Here is an 11,311-nt window from a genome sequence, read left to right on the forward strand (position 1 = left end):
AACAAATACAGCAAAGTTGCACACCGTACGACCATGGGCACGGCGAAACACGTTTGCCCATTTTTGGCAGTTTGTCGCTTACTTTTGGTACCATGTCCGCTTGAAGCATATGGTCTCACTGATCGCTACTTCCTTATGCTCATGCGGAGACAGCACGCGCTGCTGGGCACATGAGTCGATCGCCGTGCCATCTGTAAATACTTAACGATTGATACGTGCGTGCCCACTGGTTTGCCTAATTTTTTGTCGAGTGAGCTATTTTGGGGTAGTAGTAAGACAAAGAGCCAACGGCCTTGCCACAGTGGTAGCACTGGTTCCCGTCAGATCACCAAAGTTAAGCGCTGTCGGGCAGGGCTAGCACTTGGATAGATGACCATCTGGTCTGCCAAGCGCTGTTGGCAAGCGGGGTGCACTCTGCCTTGGGAAGGAAACCTGAGGAGCTACTTGATTGAGAAGTAGCGGCTACGGTCTCGTAAACTGACATGCGGCCGGGAGAGCGGTGTGCTGACCACATGCCGCTCGATGTCCGCATCCAGTGACGCCTGTGGTCTGAGGATGATGTGGCGTCTACATGGACTGTTCGGACAAGAATTAAGATGGTACAATCGCGTGAATTATGTTTGGAATATTTAGATTTGTTAGAACGGTTCTGAGAAACAGCGGGACACGTGTAAATGAATCGCAAACAGGAAGGTAATGCAACCAATTCTATAATACTGTTCCAATGTTTGCACCCCATGCTAAGATCATAACATGGCGTTATGGCCTGTATGTTGGAAAATTTAGAGAGCCTGTATTCGACGATGACTGCGCGTCTATTACGCTGCCATCATCATATACCTCGCACCACATAAAGTACATCAGAAAAAGATAAGGGAAATTAGGCCCCTTCCAGAATTCTTAGACAGTCATTTTCCTGTCGCCCAGTGCGTGAAAGGAATAAAAAATAAAAGTGATTAGTCACATCATTGAAAAGAGACTAGAAAGTGGATTGACAGTTCACCTAACATTTGTTAATCTGCAGAATTTGTATGATAGATCTCACTAAATGAGTTGTGGTTAGCAAATCAAAATTTTGTTATCAGTAATAAGTATGTCCAGGCAATAAGAAACTTGCATGAGGGTTGCTAAAGTCGCTAGCAAAATGCCCCATGAATTCTCCTTAAATATGGTTCAAGACAAGGGTGCTTATTAGCACCAACTTTATTTATGATATACTTGGAAGTCTTACAATACTGGGGGAGGAAGTCTCCTGAAACAGGAATCCCTTCAGGACACGAAATGCCGTATATTTTGCTTTTCACCGATGACCAGATGGTGAGAGACACAGACGACTGCCGGCCGGGGGGACCGATCGGTTCTAGGCGCTACAGTCTGGCACCGCGCGACCACTACGGTCGCAGGTTCGAATCCTGCCTCGGGCATGGATGTGTGCGATGTCCTTAGGTTAGTTAGGTTTAAGTAGTTCTAAGTTCTAGGGGACTAATGACCTTAGAAGTTAAGTCCCATAGTGCTCAGAGCCATTTGAACCATTTGAACAGACGACTCCAGTTACATGTTCAGGAAACTGCACGGCCTGACAGTAAACACAAAAAGTCAGAATGCATGGAATGGATGAAGATGACCAAGATGATTTGGATGGATGACTGTGCAAATTTAAAGCCGTCTATACACATAAATACTTGGCCGACGCGTTTAAAATCGGTAGAACAAGCACACAAGATATTGTGAGTAAAATTGGTCAAGGAAAAAGAGTGATTGGCCTACTTACTACTTGATATTGTGTGACAAATTCAGTTGCACAAGGTCTCGCCACATACGGCAATAAAATATAGTAGGTAACCAAAAACGAAAAAAATAAACTGTTGTTCCTTGGGATGGATTTTAGGCGAAGAAGTTGCCGAAACTCCAGACTAGAATACATCCAGAACCACAAAATACGGGAAATTGTAGGAGAAGAAGACGCAATTCTCGATTCCTAGAAATCAAAATATTAACTTGTTATGGCCACTTCCAACGAATGGACTTAACCAATGGCCAAAAATAATCTATGAATGGGCGTCAGCTGAATGAAGAGACGTGGAGAATCACCTAGAAGAGGAATGCAAGATGTTAAAGATGCGATGAAATGAAGGAGTCGTCAGGAAGAAAATTGGATAGATAGGAAGCTACGCAGGTTGAGCAACGGGTAGCGACGACTGTAGTCACGGGAAAATATTTTAGTATTAGGGGAAGCAAAAACTACCTTCCTCCACGTACTAGACAGTGTTCTGTAGCGTATAGAAGTAGATATCGGCAAATAGGATTCCGCCATTTACTTACAAGTAGACGTTATGACGATAGTTTTCTGTAAGCAGTGCTGCAAAGCTTAAGAGTATTGAAAGAGCGACATATCGAAACTTCCAAAAGCTGTTGTGCTGGTATCTGTGGACTATCAATTTCAGTCAAGTAACCATCTTGAAGCAACCGACGTATCAAGAATACTGAATAAGAAATAGCACATGTCAAACTAACTAAACTAACTAAAGCGGATCACTGCATGCAGTGGGTTAAAAAAAATGTCACACATACTTACAGTAACTAGTAATTAATCAAAACTAGAACTAAACTTCCTATAATCATATGTTCGGAAACCAGTATCTGTCACTTACGTGGAAGTAGACACTGCAGGCAGTGCTGCATGTGTTTACCACGCTGCCTGACACATGCTATAGCCCTACTTCTCAGTGAATCACACGCTCTTTCAGATGCATCAGGCTTCATTCGGATTGCGTCCTATGTATTGGTCACAAGCTCCTGTAACGTCTGGACTTTGTCGGTGGGTTGGGCACGAATGCCCATGAATCAATAGGTGTTGCTTCCCAGACACATCATTATATGAAATTTTCTTCTATTTTTGACCTATACTACCTCCTGTAAGAGCTGAGACGTAGCGGCTCCTATCGATTTCTCTTCCGGATGATTTCCTCTGATTGGTTTCCTGTCAGGTCATCGGTGGCACTTCAGCTGCGCCGGGCAGGTCGATCGAATCTTCGCGGCGAGCGAGTCTCGTTCGGACAGCAAAGGGAGAACGTTGGGCCTCTGAGCTGAAGCGGTCCGGATGACGGTTGACCGATTTTGTGGGAGTGAGCAAAGCCTCTGTCCCGCGAGAGGCTGATGGCTACTGATTTTCCATCCAAAGTGCATTGCCACCCCCCCCCCCATCCCAATTGTGTTGCTGTCAGTCAAAATGACGTCTTGGTAAAAAGCTGTCAGTTGGCGATTCATCTGCAACCTTTTTCCTTGCCTGTGATTTGTGATTTAATCGGGAACGACCGTTGGTTGGTCGGCCGGTATTCTCGGCGGACGACATGTTTTGCATCTCTTGGACGCTTCTGAGCTCTTTGAGCCCCTAACTAATTCCAGTTCGTCGCTGTTGCTGCACAATGACTGCTTTCAGTGCTGCTTGAGTTGCTTGTGGTACTGTTTTTTGGTGAATCTGTGAAGGGTTCCTGCTATATTAGTCCTACTGAGATTGACAGTAGGGTGTAGATAAAATACTGATATATCGGTATTTTTAACAAAAGTTATCGATATAAATATACAGGCAAACTGCTTTCTCTGACTATCAATATTGGAATGGCAATATAAAGTGCCGATATTTTTATTTTATATTGCATTTTTTTGTAATTTTTGTTAAGTATTTGAAACTATTGTTTTGAAATTGAGATAGAACATAATTTTACTTCCACTGTGCGACGGAGTGTTACTAGTTTTGCGCTCTCATTTCATCTTCGACTGTGTGAAGCAAGTACCGGTTGCACGAAGAAGAATGCAGAGTGCATAGGTGGGTTAATATAATTAGATGATTTCCGAAATGAGGAAGTAGGACACCAAACAGTTTTTCACGGAACTAGCCTGCCACTTCTTCACACTTCAGAAACACTTGCTTAAAATGATGAACAAAAATCTAAATGACAAGATTTGTCTTCCTGATGGCCGCAGATGTGTGAAGAAAAATGCTGATGTAATTGGCATTCGACGCTATCAACATAACAACATTTTTGACACTGCAACTGCTACGTCGCTGGCGTTTGCAGAAATTTCGAAAACAAAGTGTTCCAGACTGATCCAGTATGTGACGAAACAGAACGACTCCCCCATCAGACACATTTATTGTGCCACTTAAATGCAGTTGCCATTGTTAGCAAAGTGGTTATCGCTAAAGGTGAACGTGGAACGTTTCCTTTCAGTTATATCTCTAAGTGGTTTTAGCTGGATTTTACCGGAAAGAATAAATAATAATAAATCAATAATATAAAGTTCTAAAACCGGTAGTGTATTTACATTGTGTAGTCAATGTTTCTATTGGCCTGTACGTCGATATAAATATCAATATATCGGTTTCAATATATATTTACAAAATGAACAGTTCTATTAGTCTGGGCAGTTATTGCACCGAGTTGTTAAACTGTATTTTTTTGTTTGCGTTTTAGAATTACGTTTGCACCCAAGGGGGCGTCCGTTAGCCCTAACTTCACAGGGAGATGGCTGTCATGTAGTTGACACTGTGGACTATTGATGAGTGCCGTATGTTGGTAATGTGCAGTATTGCAGCTAGTAAAAATTTCCAATCGGCAGTCAATCTCACCGTTGTCCGGATACTGGATTTGTGGAGGCAGTTTGTCGTAATCATCTTGGATTAATCTTCTGCTTAAATATTACCCTTTAATTTAAATTTTTTTTAGTAAATATGTTCTGTCGTAAACACAAGATCCGGAACGAAGACGAGTAACGCAAGGCCAGAGTAGGCGGTGAAACGATGTCAACCAATGGTGTGCGGAATAGGACCGCACCAAGACAGAGGCGCCCTCAAACCGAGGTGAATATAAGCGCCGCTCCTGCCAGCTTCGGCCGCTTAGATCTGCTCAGTATACGGATGTAAGTGGACAGAATTCGCCGAACAATTTAAGTGACGTGTGTCAACTTCCAGGAGCATTGTGTACAGCAAGAACTGTACTCCAGAATGAGATTTTCACTCTGCAGCGGAGTGTGCGCTGATATGAAACTTCCTGGCAGATTAAAACTGTGTGACCGACCGAGACTCGAACTCGGGAACTTTGCCTTTCGCGGGCAAGTGCTCTACCACCTGAGCTACCGAAGCACGACTCACGCCCAGTACTCACAGCTTCACTTCTGCCAGTATCTCGTCTCCTACCTTCCAAACTTTACAGAAGCTCTTCTGCGAACCTTGCAGAACTAGCACACCTGAAAGAAAGGATATAGCGGAGACATGGCTTAGCCACAGCCTGGGGGATGTTTCCAGAATGAGTTTTCACTCTGCAGCGGAGTGTGCGCTGATTTGAAACTTCCTGGCAGATTAAAACTGTGTGCCCGACCGAGACTCGAACTCGGGACCTTTGCCTTTCGCAGGCAAGTGCTCTACCATCTGAGCTACCGAAGCACGACTCACGCCCGCTACTCACAGCTTCACTTCTGCCAGTATCTCGTCTCCTCTACAGTTTTAATCTGCCAGGAAGTTTCATATCAGCGCACACTCCGCTGCAGAGTGAAAATCTCATTCTGGAAACATCCCCCAGCCTGTGGCTAAGCCATGTCTCCGCTATATCCTTTCTTTCAGGAGTGCTAGTTCTGCAGGGTTCGCAGAAGAGCTTCTGTAAAGTTTGGAAGGTAGGAGACGAGATACTGGCAGAAGTGAAGCTGTGAGTACCGGGCGTGTGTCGTGCTTCGGTAGTTCAGATGGTAGAGCACTTGCCTGCGAAAGGCAAAGGTCTCGGTCGGGCATACAGTTTTAATCTAGCAGGAAGTTTCATATCAGCGCACACTCCGCTGCAGAGTGAAAATCTCATTCTGGAAACATCCCCCAGGCTGTGGCTAAGCCATGTCTCCGCTATATCCTTTCTTTCAGGAGTGCTAGTTCTGCAAGGTTCGCAGAAGAGCTTCTGTAAAGTTTGGAAGGTAGGAGACGAGATACCGGCAGAAGTGAAGCTGTGAGTACCGGGCGTGAGTCGTGCTTCGGTAGCTCAGATGGTAGAGCACTTGCCCGCGAAAGGCAAAGGTCCCGAGTTCGAGTCTCGGTCGGGCACACAGTTTTAATCTGCCAGAAAGTTTCAACAACTGTGCTGTTTGCATGTCGGCTCTCGCTTGCGACACCTTTGTAAATACAAGTGAAGTGTTGTCAAGCTGCTTTATAGATTTAAAACTACTAATGTTAGTAGCTTCAGTTGTTGTATAGCATTCCGAGAACGCAGCATCCCTTAGACACCCCCTATACGATACGCGTTGGCAAGAATCAATGAAAACGAAATATATATTCAGAGTTCTGGGGAAAAATAATATTTTGATTCCAGTTGTCTATGATATTTTCTTCGGCTTGTTGTAATCGTACTGAAGCGTTTGTCTTTTTTTTCTTTTTTTTAAAGAGAACAAATCAGCAGCAGGCCGAAATGGTTAATTATTCTTCTGTTGTACGTGGTTACTGTCTAAGTTGATCTAACACTAGTATGAGGTTGATAGTTTCGCAGTCTGGTCTAGTTAGCCATATTGTACGCTGACTCAGCTCTTGGTTGTCTGACCGGCCTACAAATCGTTCCGGTGTGCCCCACCATACAGTTGACTTGACGGGAGGCGTGTGTGATTCTGGGCGGAGGCCGGTACTACGACCTCACTGGGACCGTTAATCCGTGCCTACGTGTGGTTGCGGGTCGTCAGTCGCTTAAGTTCTTATGCTTATTGCGACACTCTGTCCTGAACATCTTCTTAATTTTCCGTTCCTAGTTAAATGTGTTCTTCCCTGCGTACCAATCACTGAATCAAGTCTCAACATTGTGCAAACAGGAAGGTTTGAAGCCACCAGACAGTTAGAAAATTTCAAAAAAGTGTTTTCATTAACTAAAGGGAATATTTCTATGCCTTCTGGGACTTTGTATTGATCTTGACCTTGTAGTAATACTTAAAAACTTCTAGGCAACTTCTAAGTCTTCTAGAGCTTGGTGATTATTGATTTTCATCTTGTAAATTTTTTAAAGACAGAATTTTAAAGTAAAATCTAAGCCTTCTGCCACTCATGCCGCTAGTGACGTTGAACCTGTTGTAATGGAATTTTTTTCTTTTTAAGGGATGGATTTCAAAGCAAATTTTTAAGAGGTTCTCGCGATGCGTGATTATTGGTTGTTGTTAACTGGCCTTTCGCTTGATTTCAATGCAAAGGGAAATTTTAAATGTTTTCACGAAATAAAGCCAAACCGCAAGTGTTGTTAAACCTGCGGCTGGCCATTTCATGACTTCCTGCCGCCAACAATGAACGAACATTTTAGGAACATATGTCACTTTTTCCAACACTATTTAGCAGGTACTCATATACACTAATAAGCCAAAACATTATGGCCACTCTGATGGCATTGCAGGCACGTGAAGATATGAGCTGGAAATGGGTAATTTCATTAAGATAAGCGACTTTGACAAAGGACTAATAATTATCACGGAGTGAATGCGAACGAGGATCTCGAAAATGTCGTAGCTGATGGACTATTCACGTGCTACTGTCGTGAATCTCTACGGAACGAGGCTGGAGGACAGCAAAACTACCACTCGGCGCTGAATGGTTGTACGTCCATTACTCTTCACAGAACGTGGGCTTTGGAGGCTTGTCTGCTCTGCAAAGTAGGGTTGATGGTGCTCTGTGGCATCTCCACCGGAAAAGCACAATGCTGGTGCCCGCTCAAGTATTTCGCAGCACGCCGTTTGTGGCACTTTGTTGAACATGCAGCTGAACAGCAGATCACCCCTAAGTGTTCCATATTGACTCAACGTCATCGTCAACTACGGTTACAGTAGGCACGGGACCATCGGGATTAGACCGTCGATCGACAGAAACGTGTCGGCTGTGAGATAACGGGCGAGTTGCGGCGCCCTGGAAATATTATAAGTTCAGAGTTGGCGGCCACCGCCCGCGCCGCGCAGCAGGGCCGAGCTCGTTAGCAAACACTTGGTGCCAAACCCTAGTCGGACGAGAGGGGTAACCCTGGCGCATGGTCCAGCCGCGTGGCTGGGAATTCTGCTGTGACGAGAACGGTGCTTTGTGTCGATGAAGGAGATGTCTATGCCGGCAGTCCCAAAGATGGCGTACTCTGTGAAATCTTAATGGCAGACATTTCATAGTTCGTATAGAAATTAATAGTAGCCAGATGAATCATGATACCTCAGAAAGAAATATGTACATTACTATTACTTGCACGACGATTCTGATGGTGTAATCAGATTTTCAATATCTTTATCAGTTTAAAGTTTAGTACCTGACGGTAAATTGTAGGAGTAACACCCAGCAACGAATTTCCAAAATATAAACGCTTCATTCGATTTTGTCGATCGCCGTGTCTATATAAAGCTATTAGTGTAAACCTATGGTATGGTATGAATTACAGGCATGTAATTTAGATAATACATGAGTTATTGAGTTCAAATTGGCTGATTACTATACATCGCGTCAGGCCATAAGTACTCCACAGTTACACGAAGAAACGGTGGCAGCATGCTTATAAATATATTTATTAATCTATATCTTTGTCTGTATCCGATATATACACTATTCTTCAAGAAACTGGTTAGATATTTACTGTGTTTTGGAAAGCACAGAGACATTAGGCTACCGCTTACCTCTTGTTCTATTCCTTTGATACATGTTTACTTAATTTGTTTATGTATCTAATAATGTGTGTTAGATGGTGTTTATTGTCCAGCCGTATGAATATTTATTTAATTTCAAGTATTTAAATGTAAATCCAGTATTTATGTGCGTAATTATGTTTGTGAGTGGACGCTGGTTTGGAGACAGGGTGGGGGCGCTCTAGCCAATCACAACGATCATTGCAAAAAGGACACGTGCAGAGACTGTATGGAAGTGGGAAGGAGCATCGTTTTCGGAGACGACGAGGCAGTTCAGTAGTTAGGAACGGTGCGACGCGAGGGGAGTCGCGAAAGGGACTTGCAAAGTGGAGCGGTTTACGCGTGGTCGCGAGAAGTAGGAATACTTCGGAGTGCCAACTGTGCACTAGTGAGATTTCCGTGGCGTCTACAGTGAAGACGTAATGTGCGTTTACAAGTGACTATCTCGCGAGCTATGTTGTTGTTCACAACTAATTACGTGAAATAAGAATCTATTGTTTCCCTGTTATTCAACTTATATTTTATTTAACTGATGGACCATCGACACCAATAAGTGTTTTGCAGAAATATACGGCATTCTCAAAAGTACTTCTGCGATCCTGCTCATCATTTAAAGTCGTTAAGATAGTACCTGCAGATTTTTTTAATTGCAATCCTTCAGTTATAAATTTATATGTTACATTCATAATTGCCGAGTGATAGGAACCTTCGACCATTCGATTCAAGTGTATATTCATATTTTATACTGTAGGCTGAGCAGTATTTGGCCTGTAATGCGGCAGCTACCTGTCCCAGCCCCTAGACAACGAAACCAGACAAAACTTTTAATATTGCAACTCTGAGTCGGAGAGTACGTAGCTGAGGGCCGTCACACCATCATTCCAACCTTCTAGAAAGCCCACACGGCTCCTCTGGCGAATCACATTTTTGATGCACAAACGCCGTCATCAGGGTGAACGGCAGCTCGAAATGTGCAGCGCATTACGCACGCAGGCTGGAGGGAGAAGCGTTATGGATTTGAGACATTCTCGTGCACAGGTATGGGACCTGTGGTAGTTATCGAAGATATGGTAACAGCTGCGAACCACCTGCATCTCTGCAGACTCCATCTCTTCCCCGATGGGTATGTTGTCTTTCAGCACCATAATTCTCCGAGTCTCCTAGCCAGAACGGTTCTCCAGTGGTTTGAGGAGCATCATAGTGAACTCACGTTGATGTCTTGGCGACCAAATTCGCCTGATGTAAATCCATGGAACTCATCGGCGTCGCTAATGGGAGCGATTACAGCATACGCAATTATATGACATGTGCGTAAACATCTAACGCCACATACCTTCATAAACATTCCGACAAACTTTCGGATCCCTGATATGCAGGATCAGTGACGTATGTCATTTGAAAGACGGACAAAGAAAAAATTAAGCTGGTGGTCATAATTTTTTTTTCTCATCAATGTATTCCATTACACTAGATAAAAGGAAGACTTTTAAGGTGGCAGATTAAATGAAGGCCAATTTTGCACCTTACATAACAGTTTTATACACCACAATGGTAACGTGATTATGACACCTAACTTACTTCGGTGGTAATGAGCAGATTTGCCTATAAGTATGTAATGCAAAGGGGTTGTCACAGCAATCGATGGTAGCAAAAGGGACGATACTCAATCAACAGTATTAACACATCACTCCTATATAATGCATGTGAATGAGCAGGAGGGGAAACAAGCAGCGAGAGGAAACGTCTTCTGTGGAAGCAGGCATGGACAGAAGCAGAGGCCGCACCATGGGAGGCACCAAGAGACCTGTTAGGGGGCGTCCTGCAGCGGGAGTCAGCGACTGGACTAGTGATGCATACTGGAGAGCAAGTAACGGGCCAGCAGAATTAGGACAGAAAGAAGCTTTAGAAAACTGCGTTTCGGAATTCCAAATAGATACAAACAAAACCGGTGCCACAGTTGATCATGTGAACACACATGTGATGTACACATGTAACTTCTAGGTATAAGGAGTTGGCACAAAACGTCCGATAGGCGGAAACGAACTAGGAAGGAGTAAAGTGCCGAGATTCTGATGCAGTTTAATGGTAGGGCCCTTGCGGTTGACAGAGAGAGTTTCCACAAAATAAGAGGAATGCTCCTATTGGTCGAAAAAAGCCATGACGTGGGGAACGAAAGAAGCCAGGTGGAGAGACAGTTTGGTTACGAGAAAGACAAGAGCGAAATTTTCGGAGACTCTTATCTGAATGGCATCAAGTGCAGAACAGGGCGCATAACGCTCTGTGGTGCAGAGGAGAAACTTATGTGAACACTGCGTTCACTGTGGCTGCCATTCAGCTAGATATTAGTTGTAGCTTCTTTGATCTCCAGCTTTGGAGAAACAAACCAGCTAGTTAGTTAATTGTTCTTGTGAGGACTGAGAGAGCATTTTAATATGCATGCTGCTCCAGCCATGCTCGTGCATATCGCCATATTCCAAGACTAGGGATGAGTACATGTTTTCTTGCATAATGAGAAACATAGGGAGAGTTTCTGCTGGAAAAAACAGCAAAGGCATAATTAGTTTTTATAGGAATTTCAGAGGACGAGAGCAGCCAAGCAGACGACAGCTCACAGCAGCTAAGGTAAATACTGCGAGCAAAGTCGTGA

At 43.9% G+C, this 11,311-nt stretch overlaps 1 pseudogene; it reads left to right on the plus strand.

Annotated features, from left to right (window-relative positions):
• The first annotated feature begins 283 nt into the window (after positions 1–283).
• LOC124796875 lies at positions 284–401 on the plus strand (annotated as a pseudogene).
• The last annotated feature ends 10,910 nt before the right edge of the window (positions 402–11,311 follow it).

The sequence above is a fragment of the Schistocerca piceifrons genome, chromosome 4, assembly GCF_021461385.2.
Source record: "Schistocerca piceifrons isolate TAMUIC-IGC-003096 chromosome 4, iqSchPice1.1, whole genome shotgun sequence".
NCBI classification, from domain to species: Eukaryota; Metazoa; Arthropoda; class Insecta; order Orthoptera; family Acrididae; genus Schistocerca; species Schistocerca piceifrons.